The sequence below is a fragment of the Eubalaena glacialis genome, chromosome X, assembly GCF_028564815.1.
Source record: "Eubalaena glacialis isolate mEubGla1 chromosome X, mEubGla1.1.hap2.+ XY, whole genome shotgun sequence".
NCBI lineage: Eukaryota > Metazoa > Chordata > Mammalia > Artiodactyla > Balaenidae > Eubalaena > Eubalaena glacialis.
Window position 1 is genome coordinate 116,225,426 of NC_083736.1, and position 15,208 is coordinate 116,240,633.

The window sequence follows — 15,208 nt, forward strand, 5'->3', positions numbered from 1 at the left end:
GTCACTGGAATTAAGATAGGGATTGCATTTCATCTTTAAGTGCTTTGGGTAGTATGACCATTGTAACAGTACTAATTCTTCCAATCCACGAGCACAGGATATTTTTCCTTTTTTTGTTCTTCAATTTATTTCATCATTCCTTTTACTTTTCAGTGTATGGGTCATTAACTTCTCTGGTTAAATTTATTTCTAATTATTTTATTCATTTTGATGCAATTGTAAATGGGGTATTTTTTAAAAATTTGTTTTTGATAGTTCATTAATTAGTGTATAGAAATGCAAATGATTTTGGTGCATTGATTTTGTATCCTGGAAATTTACTGAGTTTGTTTATTGGTTCAACAGTTTTTTGGTGTATTCTTTAAGATTTTCTATATAAAATAAATAATCTGCTAATAGAGACAGTTTTACCTATTCCTCTCTAATTTGGATGCCTTTCATTTTTTTTTCTTGCCAAATTGCTCTGGCTAGGATTTCAAGTATGAGGTTGAATAGAAATAGCAAGAGTGGTCATCCTTATCTTGTTTCTGATCTTAGAAGAAAAGATTTCAGCTTTTTACCATTGAGAATAATGATAGCTTTGGGCTTGTCATAGATGGCCTTTATTTTGCTGACGCATGGTGCCGCTATACCCATTTCATTGAGAGTTTTTATAATGAATACATCTTGAATCCTGTCAAATGCTTTTTCTGCATCCATTGACATGATCATATGATTTTTTTCTTCATTTTGTTAATGTGGTGTATCACATTGATTGATGTGGATGTTGAACCATCCTTGCATCCCTGAAATAAATCTCATTTGATCATGGTGTATGATCCTTTTAATGTATTGTTGAATTTAGTTTGCTAATATTTTGTTGGAGATTTTAGCATATACAATCATCTGGGATATTGGCCTGTAATTTTCTTTTCTTTTAGCATCCTTGTGTGGTTTATATTAGGGCAATGCTGGCCTCATAAAATGGCACCATTCCCTGAAGTGATAGCCAGTTACCTGGTGGCAGGTTGATTACATTGGACTGTTTCTGTTATGGAAAGGGCAGTATTATTTTATTGTTATGGAAAAGACACTTACTCTGAATATGGATATGCCCTCCCTGCATGCAATGCTTCTGCCAAAACTACCATCCTTGGGCTTATAGAATGCCTTATCTCATGGTATTCCACATAGCACTACTTCTGATTGCCCTCCAAAATGTGGATCAGACTCACCCAATCATTTAAAGGCATGAATAGAATAAAAATCTGACCTCCCTCAAATAAGAGAGAATTCTGCCAACTGATGACCCTCATACTTAAACTGTAGTATCAACTCTCCCATGGGTCTCCAGCGTGCCAGCCCCACTCTGCACATTTTGGACTTGCCAGACTCCATAATCTTATGAGACAACTTCTTTTTCTTTCTTCCTTCCTTCCTTCCTTTCTTTCTTCCTTCCTTCCTTCCTTCCTTCCTTCCTTTCCTTCCTTTCTTTCTTTCTTTCTTCCTTTTTCTTTCTTTCTTTCATTCTTTCTTTTTCTTTCCTTCCTTCCTCCCTCCCTCCCTCCTTTCTTTCTCTCTCTCTCTCTCTCTCTCTCTCCTCTCTCTCTCTCTCTCTCTCTCTCCCCTAGCCATTTGTCTTGCAGTAGGTGGCATAACTGTGCTTCCCTCTTCCAAACCGTTGCCCTTGCAGAGGGCTGAGATGGTGGCATCATGCCTTTGCTGTCAGTGATACAAATTGCATCTGCCTACTCTATGAGAAATAAAACAAGCTTCTTTCCCTTGTGATAACTTAATTGTCTTTCTTGTCCTTCAAGGTTAGCCAAAGATGTGGTAAAGGCATCAGGTACATGTCAAGAATGACACCACCACCAGCAACAAAAGTTGCAACAAAAGAACAACATACATGTTCTATGATACACACACACACACACACACACATCCTATTGGTTCTGTTTCTTTGGAATGTCTTCATTAATACAGTACTAATTACCATCTAATATATGTTTCAACTTACTTATATATTTGATTTATATTTTTGTGATCACTATAATACAAGCTCTGCAAGAGCAGTGATATTTTCTCTCTTTTTATACTAAGGTAGCCCAACTACTGATGTATAGCAAGAACAATTTGTGGCTCCATAAATACTGTTGAATATATTATTAAATGATTGAATGGGACATTAGCTTTAGTCACCTCAAATATTTGTTTATTTCTTATTACAAGGCAATCATATATTATACTATAATTTCAAAATATAAACCTAAAAAAGCCAGAAGTCAATATTCTAAAATATGATGAATTTAATTATACATTGTGGGAATAAAAGAATATAAGGGTTTTTTTCTTCTTCATACTGTTTTAAAAAACCAATTTCAAAATATTGTTAATGTCTTTAGAAAAGATATGTTTATTTGAGAAATTTTACACAGGTGTGTGGGTATGTACGCCCACACAATCACCATACACCCATGGAGCCAAAGGAAAATAGCCCAAATACGGACACATCCTGGTAAAATAAAATATTTCAAATATTTACAAAATAATTGTTTATGCACTGAGACCTGAAAAGCGAGTTGCTTCATACAAACAGAAAAACATAAGAATCAAGCTGTCCTCAGATTTATTCTTTGGCAACATTCTGTGCAAGACATAAAGAAAGAAATATTCCGAGAATCTGAGCAGATAAAATTTGGAACACAAGCAGTTCTACCAACCAAGTTGTTTTAATGAATGAAGACAGCAGAAATCAAGCCTGAATCTGTAAGGAATTTGAAAATAAGCTATCTACTTATCTTGAAAATAAAAATTAATTAAAGACATAAATCTATTAACTGAGAGAGGAAACAAAATAATGGAGAAGTTATAATATGGAAGAAGTTCTAGTGAGAATATAAATCAGGTATAAGTAAATTTTTAAAATAATCATACATTTTGGTTACTAAAATGGATGCAAACAATTTTGGGGGTAATAGACAATAGTTTTATAACAACAAAATTTTTTATATTGGTTGTACTGTATATTCTATTTCTTCATGCCTTTGGTATCATCATTGTGATTCTGCTTTCAATCTATTGCCTGATTGAAATTTCAATCTATTGCCTCACACAAATGTGCTCCTTTCTATTTTGTGGGCTAGAGTCTTCCAACTGTGACAAGATTTTGGAAGTTGTGGATCTTTTTTCCCATTGCCTTTGGTACAGGTGCATTACTTGAGGATTTAATTTGTTGGAAATTTGACCACCCTACCAATGAAGAGAGTTTTTCTATGAGGTTCAGAAATTTTTACACAAGTTTAAGAATGAGGAGAAGCCGTGGAGAACAAGATGATCAGTCTTTCCTTTTGAAAACAACAATTCCTTAGGTCTGATTTTTACCTCTTCTCTAAAGGGACAGTTTAGTTTAATCCAAAATTACACAGTCCTGGAAAGAATTACCAGAACATTGTAACTGGTGTTTCATCGTTTTGCTTCTTAATTTGTATGCTTTTCTTGTCGTTGCTTCCATTTTTTCCTATGCAGTCTTCTGAGAAATACATGTTCAATATCCACGTTATGTTTAAAAAAGACTACTGATTACTCAGTTTTCTCATTTCCAGGAAGATAGAATTATATTATCTGATTTCTAAAGTTTTTTGCAATTCTAAAATACTATGATGATTATAGTTTGACAGATATATTTTTCATTTATTATTCAATGTATTATATCATTATTTCTGTAAGTCATCCAATCTTTCAGTTAATTCAGTTCACAGAAAGAAATGTGTGGAAAAGAGACACAGTTGACTGGATTTTTCAATTTTCACTTTTCAACAGGTTGTATTTATATCATGGTGACACAGTAAAAAGAAAGGTAAGTAAAAATAATTATGTTAGGTGAGATAGAACTGGTTATAGAAATTATATATATTACATATAATACAGAAATTATAATATATTATATAACACAATATAGAAATTATAATATATAATACAGAATATAAATTATAATATAGAAATTATACATTATATATAATATATAATGCATTATTTATATATACTTATTATATATAATATATATAACTCAGTCTTTTTTCTAACTTTGATAATATTATTAATGTAAAAGTAATATGTGCTAAGGGAAGAAAAATTTGAAAATACAGATAAGCAAAGGTAACAGAGTAAATGAAATAGGAAAAATCTATTTTAATTCCAACATCCAGGGATAATCATTATTGTTTTATGGTGTATTTTCTCCAATCCTTCTCTCTCTTTTATTCCCCACCCCTGGCATACTATGCATGCAATTTTGTATCCTGGTCAATTTTCTCAATATTATATTATGATGTTTTTCATGTCAATAAAATTAGATGTTATCCTTATATCTCTTCCATTAATAGTCTTTTGATTTGATGTACCAATAAATAACATCTTCTATTTTTGATATTTTAGTTTGTCCCAATTTTTTCAAGTGAACCAGCTGTAATGTATATTTTGAGAGAGCTGAAAAAATTATTCTGACATGTATCTCCTGGCTTTAAACCACTGCTTTAGTCCATATAGTATCTATTGAAGTAAAAAACATATAGATGTAGTTATAGAAATTATATATGTGTTTCCTCAATCACTATTTATCCTAAGATACTTGACTGAATAGTAACTCTTTTTCATTCCAATTTGATATGCTCTATTTATCATATACTAAATAACTAACTTCTCTTTGTCCTTCTATAATTGCTGTTTTGTTCAATTAATCTGTATGCTCATACTTGCAGTAGTATCACACAATTTTTATTATAGCTTTATGCCAACTGATTTTACATTGTGTAGGCAATTGCTATAATTGTTAGTGTACACATTGCAGCAGGAAAAATCAACCATGATAAACAGTTCATACATATGACATGTGAGAGTCAAGATTGGTAATGTCCTGACAGACACACTGATAGCTAGCAAATCCCTTTACTTTAATTCATTTTGATGTGACATTTTTACTGATGGTCTTTGTACTGTTGTGTTACTTGGGCTGCTGCTCTCAATTAAGAATGACAAGCAAGAAGAGTCTCCCTAGATGTAGAAATGCAGTTCTCTGGAGATAACTCTGATGGTGAATTTAAACCCAGTGAGTCAAGAACATGGTTTTTTACTCACTAGTCAATCCAAGGGTAATTTGAGAAAGTAGAACTCTTTAAATATTTCCCTATGAGTATCTTTCCTGGTTTTGGAATATAATAAATGTTAAGAATAATGTTTAGTTTGGTTCCAAAGTATGGCATTCAAAGACACTCAGAAGTATTGAACAAAAGGCATTATTTTTAACCTTGTCATTCTATCAGTAATAATAGAGCACAGGAAGATGAATAATAAAAACAGAGAAATAATATGATGAAAGAAAAAGATATAATGATTAAATAATTGAATTTTTTGTTTGTTTGTTTCTTGAATGTGACCAAAAAAAGCACAAGACTTAATAAGATGTGATCTTAACATCTTTATCCATAAGGACAAATCTGAACTATAATGTGACCTCAATTTTTTCACTAAAAAAATCAGGTCCTGAGCCTAATTACAGCTTATATATTTGACTTTAAAATGCACTTTTTGTCCCTTGGGCTCCAGCAAAAATGTGTTCAATGACAAAAGAGAGAGCAAAAGAAAGAATAATGAGGAAAAAAAATCAGAGAAGTTATGTTTGTCCTTGAAAAATTGGAGAAATGTAGGTAATGAGCTAGCTTTTACTGGACTAGGTGATAGTGTATACACTTTTACATTGCTTTTCTTAAATATAAAATGGTCTGTCATAAACTATTTTAGGTTTGAGACCCTATCTCTAATGCTCCACTTCAGGTTGAAAGATTTCTCAGTTCTTACTGCTTATTGGGGATTCAATAATAGGACAAATTCATTCAAAAAGAGTAAATTGATCAACGGTATCATTAGACAAAGTGTACAATGGATAGAATTTAGACCAATTATACAAATTATGGGCTTGCTTTTTAGAAAAAACAAAAACATTAAAACTATAATAAATTAAGGTAACTAACCATGTATGAGCTCATAAAGTCATACATTAATATTTCTCATTATACATAGCACAATTCAAAAAAATATTATTTTTGTAAGATTGGCTTTGGACCCCTGTCTGAGGAACTTCAGTTGTTAAGTACCTCATTTTAGTTATAAGCCAGTTGTTTTGTGTCACTCTCAGCCTACCAATAGTGATACTATTGGCTAGGAATTTCTAATGTACTCACCTAGGCCCACAGATATTTTCCCAACCAAAGCCAGTGCTGTGGCTGGACAGGCCCTTGTGGCTCTTATTATGATTGCAAGATGCACATCAGCAAAAATCCATCAAGGAACTTTGGGGGGAAAAAATGATCTATTACTCACAGGTCCTGGAGGGTACGTGGCACACCCAAGGGCTACACAGCAAAGTCATGAGCAGAGAAAGAGAGAGAGAGAGAGAGAGAGAGAGCGCCAACCTGGGGCTCTGTCCTTATCAGGGTCCAAAAGGGGGGTGCCTAAGGCCTCACAGGTTCACTCTTTATCGGAGAATTTAAAGCATAAGAGTGGGAATTAGAGCACGGGAAGGAAAAAGCAAGGTCACTCTCAGTAAACCTAGGTTACTCAGGGTTTTCTAAAAGGGAAACCTCATGTGTGGGGCAGCCTGGTTTTTTACTTAGCTGAGCTGTGTCATACAGCTGGCAATATGTTTATTCGAGATGGATGTCTTTGAAATGGATGCCTCGGCAATCAAAAGCTTAATATCGGACACTTACGTTACCATCAAAAAGCTTAATGTCAGGCAGTTACACTACAGCAGTTATGCCGATGAGGCAAGTCACCTTTGCAAAATAGGCATTAACGACAAAGCAAAAGAAGGACATTGGTATTTTCAGGACACCTATTATTCTCCCCTCTATTCCAGAATGCCCATTACCACTGGAATTCTCTCTAAATCCAACTTTGATCATGTTCTCCACTGCTAGCTCTCTTCTGTTGGCTCTTAATTGCCTAGAGAGTAAAATTCAAACTCATCCTGATAGCATGCAATGTATACACCAATATCATGAAATATTTTTGATTACCTAATAGCCCTTTTATTTTGATGCATTTATATCATTTTCTAGCTGTTCTGTTTGTCCAAAATGTCCTTCTTCCTCTTTAGCCTTGATCGAATTCAAATTAGGGGCAGATAACATTTCTATTCATATGGCAAGGTTTATTCAACTCTTGATGCAGAATAAAACCCTTTGCTTGGGCTTCCCTGGTGGCGCAGTGGTTGAGAATCTGCCTGCCAGTGCAGGGGACACGGGTTCGAGCCCTGGTCTGGGAAGATCCCACATGCCACGGAGCAACTAGGCCCGTGAGCCACAACTACTGAGCCTGCGCGTCTGGAGCCCGTGCTCCGCAGCAAGAGAGGCCGCGACAGTGAGAGGCCCGCACACCGCGATGAAGAGTGGCCCCCGCTTGCCACGACTAGAGAAAGCCCTCGCACAGAAACAAAAACCCAACACAGCCAAAAATAAATAAATAAATAAGTAAATTTAAAAAAAAATACATTAACTCATAAAAAGTCATTCCAGAACAACAACAACAACAAACCCTTTGCTTATGCTATTGTAGTATTTTTTTTTACTTCTATGTTGAGTTCATCATAACCTAAACTCATTATAATTTGTCATAACTATGCCTGCCCTCACCACTAGATTGTGAGCACATTGGGAAATGGACCATATTGCATTCATCTTTGTAACTCTGTAAACAAATGTAGATTTGTGTACATAGAAGGACATTATGTTTATTAAGTAAACAGTAAAGTTTATAGTGCAATCAATTCTTATAATATGACAGATTATGGTGTGGGATAAAATAAGACAATCTTTTACTTAATCCAAGTGTCTTTATTACAAAAGAAGCCTTGGTTGCCAAAGACCAAGGATTACAATTTCTAATATAAAATTGTAAGCATAAAGCATGTTATACAACATTCTTATAACACCAGGACATAGCACAGTGTTCAGAAGATAGTACAGGCATACCTTGTTTTAATGCACTTTGCTTTATCACTCTTCATAGACAGTGTTTTTTACATAATGAAGGTTTGTGGCCACCCTGCATCAAGCAAGTCTGTCGGCACCATTTTTCCAACGGCATTATTATTTTTTTATTGACGTATAGTTGATTTACAATGTTGTGTTAGTTTCAAGTGTATAGCAAAGTGATTCAGTTATACATATACCTATATCTAATCTTTTTCAGATTCTTTTCCCTTATAGATTATTAAAGAATATTGAGCAGGGTTCCCTGTGCTATACAGTAGGTCTTGGTTGGTTATCTATTTTATATATAGTAGTGTGTATATTTTAATCCCAAACTCCTAATTTACCCCTCCCCCTAGCATTATTTTTTAATTAAGGTATGTACATTGTTTTTTTACACATAATGCTATTACATACTTAATAGACCATAGTATAGTGTAAGCATAACTTTTATATGCATTGGGAGCCAAAAATTTGTTTGACTCACTTTATTGCAATATTTGCTTTATTGTAGTGATCTGGAACCAAACTCATAGTATCTCAGAGGCATGCCTGTAGATGGCCAATGAATAATTGTTGGTAATTGATATGTGCCCTAGCATAAGTTGATGCAAGGGTAAAAATGAACTTTAAAAAACAATAAAAGCACATGTACTTGCTGAATTGAATAATTCACCTAAGAAAATGTAATTGGATTAGTTATGTTTGTTAAAAGTAGTTATTTCCTCAAACATTATAATATTGAGACTATATCAACATGATGTGGGATATAAAAATCATTCTAGGTATTTCTTCTGAAAAGGGATTTAATACAAGGTATTATTAAGTGCTTAAAACCATTGCAAGGCTTGGAAATCAGTTGTGGAGCACCAACAGCTTTCAGATTCACTACAGCAATTTTGGTAAAAGTGTAGGAAACAAGTGAAAATGTCACACTTTCCCTGCAGCTCTAACATATGTGACTTACAGGGAGGGAAGGACTCTGGCTGACTGTGACAATTAGTCATGTCTGGTGAACCCAATATCAACACTTGTTGCCTCCTGTAATAGGACAAACGACGTCTTTTACTCTTCTGCTTTCTAAGTCTCTTTATGGTGCATCTCATTGGCAGAATCTAAATTATATCTAGAACCTTACTGGCAAAGATGTGAAAATGGTTCGTTAGGGCAAATTGCGAGTCCTTGCATGACAATGCAGTGACAACTGTTTCACTTAAATTTGAAGAGCAGGACCCCAGCGAGGCCCTGAGCAGCCCCACCGCCGCAGCTGGCCTTGTTACCATCCCAGCCCGGGAGGAGCCGCAGCTGCCAGCCGCCGGCCCCAGTCACCATCACCGCAGCCACGAGCAGCGAGACCCAGCAGCCGCCCGCCGCCCCCGCCCTCAGCGCTGCAGACACCGAGCCGGGTCTGACGGGCAGCGGTGCAGGGAGCGGCGGCCCAGGCGGCCTCACGTTGGCGGTGCCTGCAAGCGGCGACAAGAAGGTCATCGCAACGAAGGTTTGGGGAACAGTAAAATGGTTCAATGTAAGAAACGGATATGGTTTCATCAAGAGGAATGACACCGAGGAAGATGTATTTGTACACCAGACTGCCATAAAGAAGAAGAACCCCAGGAAGTACCTTCGCAGCGTAGGAGACAGAGAGGCTGTGGAGTTCGATGTTGTTGAAGGAGAAAAGGACGCGGAGACAGCAAATGGTACAGGCCCTCGTGGAGTTCCAGCGCAAGGCGGTACATGTGCACCAGACCGTAACCATTATAGACGCTCTCCACATCGCAGGGGTCTTCCACGCAACCACCAGCAGAATTACCAGAATAGTGAGAGTGGGGAAAAGGATGAGGGATCGGAGAGTGCTCCCGAAGGCCAGGCCCTACCGCAGGCGAAGGTTCCCACCTTACTACACGCGGAGACCCTGTGGGCGACGACCACTGTATTCCAACCCTCCTGTGGCAACCAGGGTGCAGGGGAACAAGGTAGACTAGTGAGACAGAATATGTATCGGGGTTATAGACCATGATACCACAGGGGCCCTCCTGGCCAAAGACAGCCCGGAGAGGACGGCAATGAAGAAGATAAGAAAAATCAAGGAGATGAGACCCAAGGTCAGCAGCCGGCTCAACGTCGGTACCGCCGCAACTCCAATTACGGACGCAGACGCCCAGAAAACCCTAAACCACAAGATGGCAAAGAGACAAAAGCAGCCTATTCACCAGCTGAGAATTCGTCTGCTACGAGGCTGAGCAGGGCGGGGCTGAGTAAATGCTCACTTATCATCTCTACCATCATCCGGTTTAGTCATCCAACAAGAAGAAATGAATATGATTAAGAAATGAACAAAAGATTGGAGCCGAAGACCTTAAGTGCTTGCTTTTTGCCTGTTGACCACATAAACAGAACTACCTGCGTTATCTATGCAGCATGGGGTTTTTATTATTTTTACCTAAAGAGGTCTCTTTTTGGTAATGAAAAACATTTTTTTTTAAAGCCTTGTTTTTCTCAATACACTTTTAAAGGTTTTTAAATTGTTTAATATCTGGTCAAGTTTGAGATTTTTAAGAACCTCATTTTTAATTTGTAATAAAAGTTTACAGCTTGATTTTTTTTCAAAAAAGTCAAACTGCAAGCACCTATTAATAAAGGTCTTAAAAATTAAATTAAAAAAATTAAAAAAAAAACAGTACGATGCAAAAGAAGTCTTAATAATGAAAACATAATTATGGAAGTTTAAGGTAATTAGGAGATAATATCAGGAAGTTAAAAATAAATACCATTTTCAACCTAGCACACACATACAAGAATGTGTGTGTGTGTGTGTGTGTGTGTGTATCCTTCACACAAGAAATGGAGATACAAGAGCAATGACCTAAGGTTTTAGCAGCACTGTATCTTTTGTTTAAGGAGAGATCCATGAGTGGATATGAAGATTAGAAATAGTCTAGTGCTCAAGGTTTTACTGTCTAATGGGAAAGTCAAATCCTATTTAAATTGATAAATCTAGAAAATAATGAACATTCAACAAATACAACTCTAACAGTAAAAGCATATACAGTAAGATCAATAGAATAAGAATAATATGAACATTTTAATCTGGAAAGACATTTTTGTTATTTTAAAATTTCTCTTAATATTTAAATACAATATGCATATACAATATACAATGTACAATATTTTATTGATGCATAAATCATAAGTGTACAGTTAGATGAATTTTCTCAAAGTGAATATATGGATAACCATCATTCAGGCCAAGAAATATAATATCTTCAGCAGCACTGAAGCACAGTCACCCAAGAATGACCACTATCTTGACTTTAAGCACCACGAATTAGTTCTCCTTGGTTTTAAACTTTATATACATTTATATACATACAGTAGAATGAATACATAAGCTTTAGTATATTCAAAGAATGGAAACTGCACAGCAATGAGAATGAACACACTAGGAAAGAAAGGGAAGTCCTGGGCTATTGAGTTTACATATAGTCAACTATATTAGCTATTGCCAAATGCTTTTCCAAAGTGAATCTAACAGTTTATTCTCCTACCAGGAGTATGTAGGAAATCAGCTTGTTTTACATCCTAACCAAAACTTGGTACTATCTGCTTTTAAAATTTTAACCATTATTATGAGCATTTAATAGTTTCTCAATCTGATTTTAATTAACATTCCTCTGATGAATAATTGATGCTGACTACATGTTAATATGTTTATTGGAGATTTGGAATCATCTATATGGAAGAACCTGTTCAAGTCAGATTACCAGTCTTTTATTAAATTGATTTGAAGAAGTTCGTTATATATTTTGGAAGGAAATCCTTTATTGGATATATGTATTGCTTCTTTTTACCAGATCAAACATTGATCTACTGTGCAATTCTCCATCATACCTGCTCTATCATTTTCATCCCATATGTGCTGCCAAATCTGAATTTCATGTCATCATCACATAGCTATTAAATAAATCCATACCCTCCCAATTTCCAGGGCTTTATTTTTTACTTCTCTGTTTATAGCATTACAATTTTAGTTCTAATAAAATCTCATTTTCAACATTGCATTTTCCAGCTTAAGAATTAATAAGAGTTGTGCTGTCAGAAGGGCAAGAAATTTTATTGCCAGAAAGTCCGGTGAGGGGGGAAAAAAGGTAGGACAGGAAGCTGGAGAAGAGGGAAAGAGCTGTTATTCTACACTGCAAGTCTGGGCTCTGTGAAGGAAAGAATTAGCGAGGAAGAGTCTCAGACTGCAGCACAGTTTTAGGAAAATTTACATCAGGCTAATATGGTATCCTGGGACCAAAGTTGCCCTGTGAGATAAGTCCTACATCTCGTAGGAATGGATCTGCCTTAGTATCACTGTGACTTTCAGTCATTTACTGGCAGCCACCTGTGGGTGCTCCTGGGGTCTTTTGTCTATTACATGAGATCTTAGAGCTGCACTTTCATGGTTGACACAAGAGCTCATTATAAATGACCTAAACAAATCAAAAATCTCCAATAGTTCACAATCTTGGCCCACTTTTTTTTTTTTTAAATCAAGCTTATCACTTACTACCCCCTTCCACAAAATTCTTGTTCCAGTCCTTACTGTGCCTTTCTCTTATTCCCCATCTCCTTAGCTGCCATCTTTGTCACTGTTCCTCTATTATATGTTGTACTCATTGACTATAATATTCTTGCACTACACTTCCACTTACTGAAGGTCAACTCTTTCATCAGTTGCTCAAATTCCATCTTCTCCGTTAGCTCACTGCTCCAATGACCTTTACTTTTTTCTAATTCTCTTTAGCATTTATATTCCAAATCCTTTATAGTATTTGATTTCTTATTGTTGTGTTGGCGTGCTACTAGATGTATAATTTCCTTAACTTTATATGTTATCTGAGAGAAAAAAATTGGAGGGTTATATCTTCTACAGTGTTTTCATGTTCTAGGAATGAGAGCTCCTCATATGTGTACTCCTAGCACCCTGCATGTCTCCTATAGTGGCATTTACCAAACTGTATTAGATTCATTTGATCATTCGATCTATTATACCTATCACACATAACGTGCTCAAAATATATTTATTGAACAGATTACTGAATGGTTCTAACTTTATAGTTATTTTATTATTTCATCCTCTATGTACTTTGTGTTTTAGTAACATATATTCAACTGTGATTTAATTTTTCTCAGATTTATAACTCATTTGGTGCCCAGCATTTTGGAGTGATATCACTGAACCACGGAATGCACCTTTATTGATGAAACCTACATCTTATATCTATTTTTATTGTCATGCTTTCAGTGTAATTGATTATAGGGATATCTGATTTTTACATACCTTTTTTAGATTATTGTCAAACTACTAACATTAGTGAACTTTATACTCTGGATTAATAAAAAGCAGGAAATGACTTAAGAAAAAATATTTCATTGGATAAATTTTGAATATTTCCCATTATTCTATAATAAGAGTATAAAATTCTATTAAATGATCTAACCTCCCTATTTACTAAAGTAAGCCTAGTCCAGAAGTTGTGCAAATTCTACCTTAAAAGATCACTAATGGATACTTCAAAAACAAACAAACAAACTCATTGAAAAAGAGATCAGATTTGTGGTTTCCAGAAGTGGGGGGAGGGGGAAATGGATGAAGGTAGTCAAAAGATACAAACTCCCAGTTATAAGATAAATAAATAGTAGGGATGTAATCTACAACGTGATGAATACAGTAAGCACTGCTGTATGCTATGTATGAAAATGCTTAAAAGAGTAAATCCGAAGAGTTCACATCAAATGGAAAAATTTGTTTTCTATTTCTTTAATTTTGTATCTATATGAGATGATGAATGTTCACTAAACATATTGTGGTCATCATTTCATAAAGTATGTTAAGTCAAATCATTGTGCTGTATACCCTAAACTTATACAGTGCTGTATGTCAACTATATCTCAATAAAACTGGAAGAAAAAATGGTATGTAATGGTATGTACTAGAATGCTATGAAAAATCAACAATAACACCAGTAATAATTACATTTGCTTGAATAACATAAGGTCATCTTTAATGAGAGCATGAAAACAAAAATAAAACAAAGAAACAAAAAACTCAGCACATTTCCATTTCCATAGCCCAAGACAAAACAACACTTGACTATTTTGCAAGAACTTTCATAGTTAAAACCCCCAATATGACTTCTAAGTTTTTATTTTAAAAACTTGTATTTGACTATAGTAAGAATAATGTAATTAAATCAATATAATCCAGTCAATATCCTCTGACTTATTTTCATTTCCAAGGATGAAAAACTCTGCACGTGAGTAAATATTAGCAAAGTTGAGCACAAAGTTATATATGATGAAATCTAAATGTGATTAAATTTATAAGCAATCTCTGCTTTCTTGCAGAGAGAATAACATCAACATTGTACAGACATTTTAGAATTAGATTGGCTAATAACTCAACCGGAAATTAAATATGCCTGATTTTGTTATTATGGACATGGAACAGACTTATGAAAAATATGGGAAAATATGTGTCTCTGATGAACAAAGGGCATCCTTGCTTTCTATAGTGTGGTAGGCAGACTAATTGTTCCCTCAAAATGTCCAACCCCTATTCCCTTGAACTTAGATTAGGTAATTAAGGTTGCTAAGTAACTGACCTTGAGAGGGGAATGTTATGCTGGATTATTGGGGTGGGGTGGGGGGCAATATAAAGGGTTCTTATATGTAAAAGCAGGAAAATCAGAGTCAGAGTGATATAATGTGAGGAATACTCAACTAGCCATTTCTTACTTTGAAGATGGAAAAGAGCCATGAGACAAAGAATGCAGACAGCATCCAGAAGCTGAAAAATACAAGAAAACAGATTGGGTCCATAATGGGATGAATGGTGGCCCCCCTCAAAAAATATGTCTATGCAAAATCCCTGTACACTGTGTAAACTGAATGTTACCTTATTTGGAAAATATAATTTTTCAGATGTAATTAAACTACAAATCTTGAGATAAGATTATCCTGGATTATCTGAGTGGGCCCCAAATCAAATGACAAATGTTCTTATAAGATAAAGAAACAGGGAGATTTGAGACAGACAAAAGAATAGAAGACAGTGGAGAGGAGAAAGCAATTAAAGATGAAGGCAAAGATTGAAGTGATATAGCCACAAGCCAAAGAACATGTGAAGCTACCAGAGGCTGGAAGAGGCAAGGAAGGAT

General features: G+C 35.3%; 1 pseudogene; it reads left to right on the forward strand.

Moving 5' to 3' along the window:
- Positions 1–6,686: 6,686 nt before the first annotated feature.
- LOC133081895 (Y-box-binding protein 1-like) lies at positions 6,687–10,265 on the forward strand (annotated as a pseudogene).
- Positions 10,266–15,208: the final 4,943 nt, after the last annotated feature.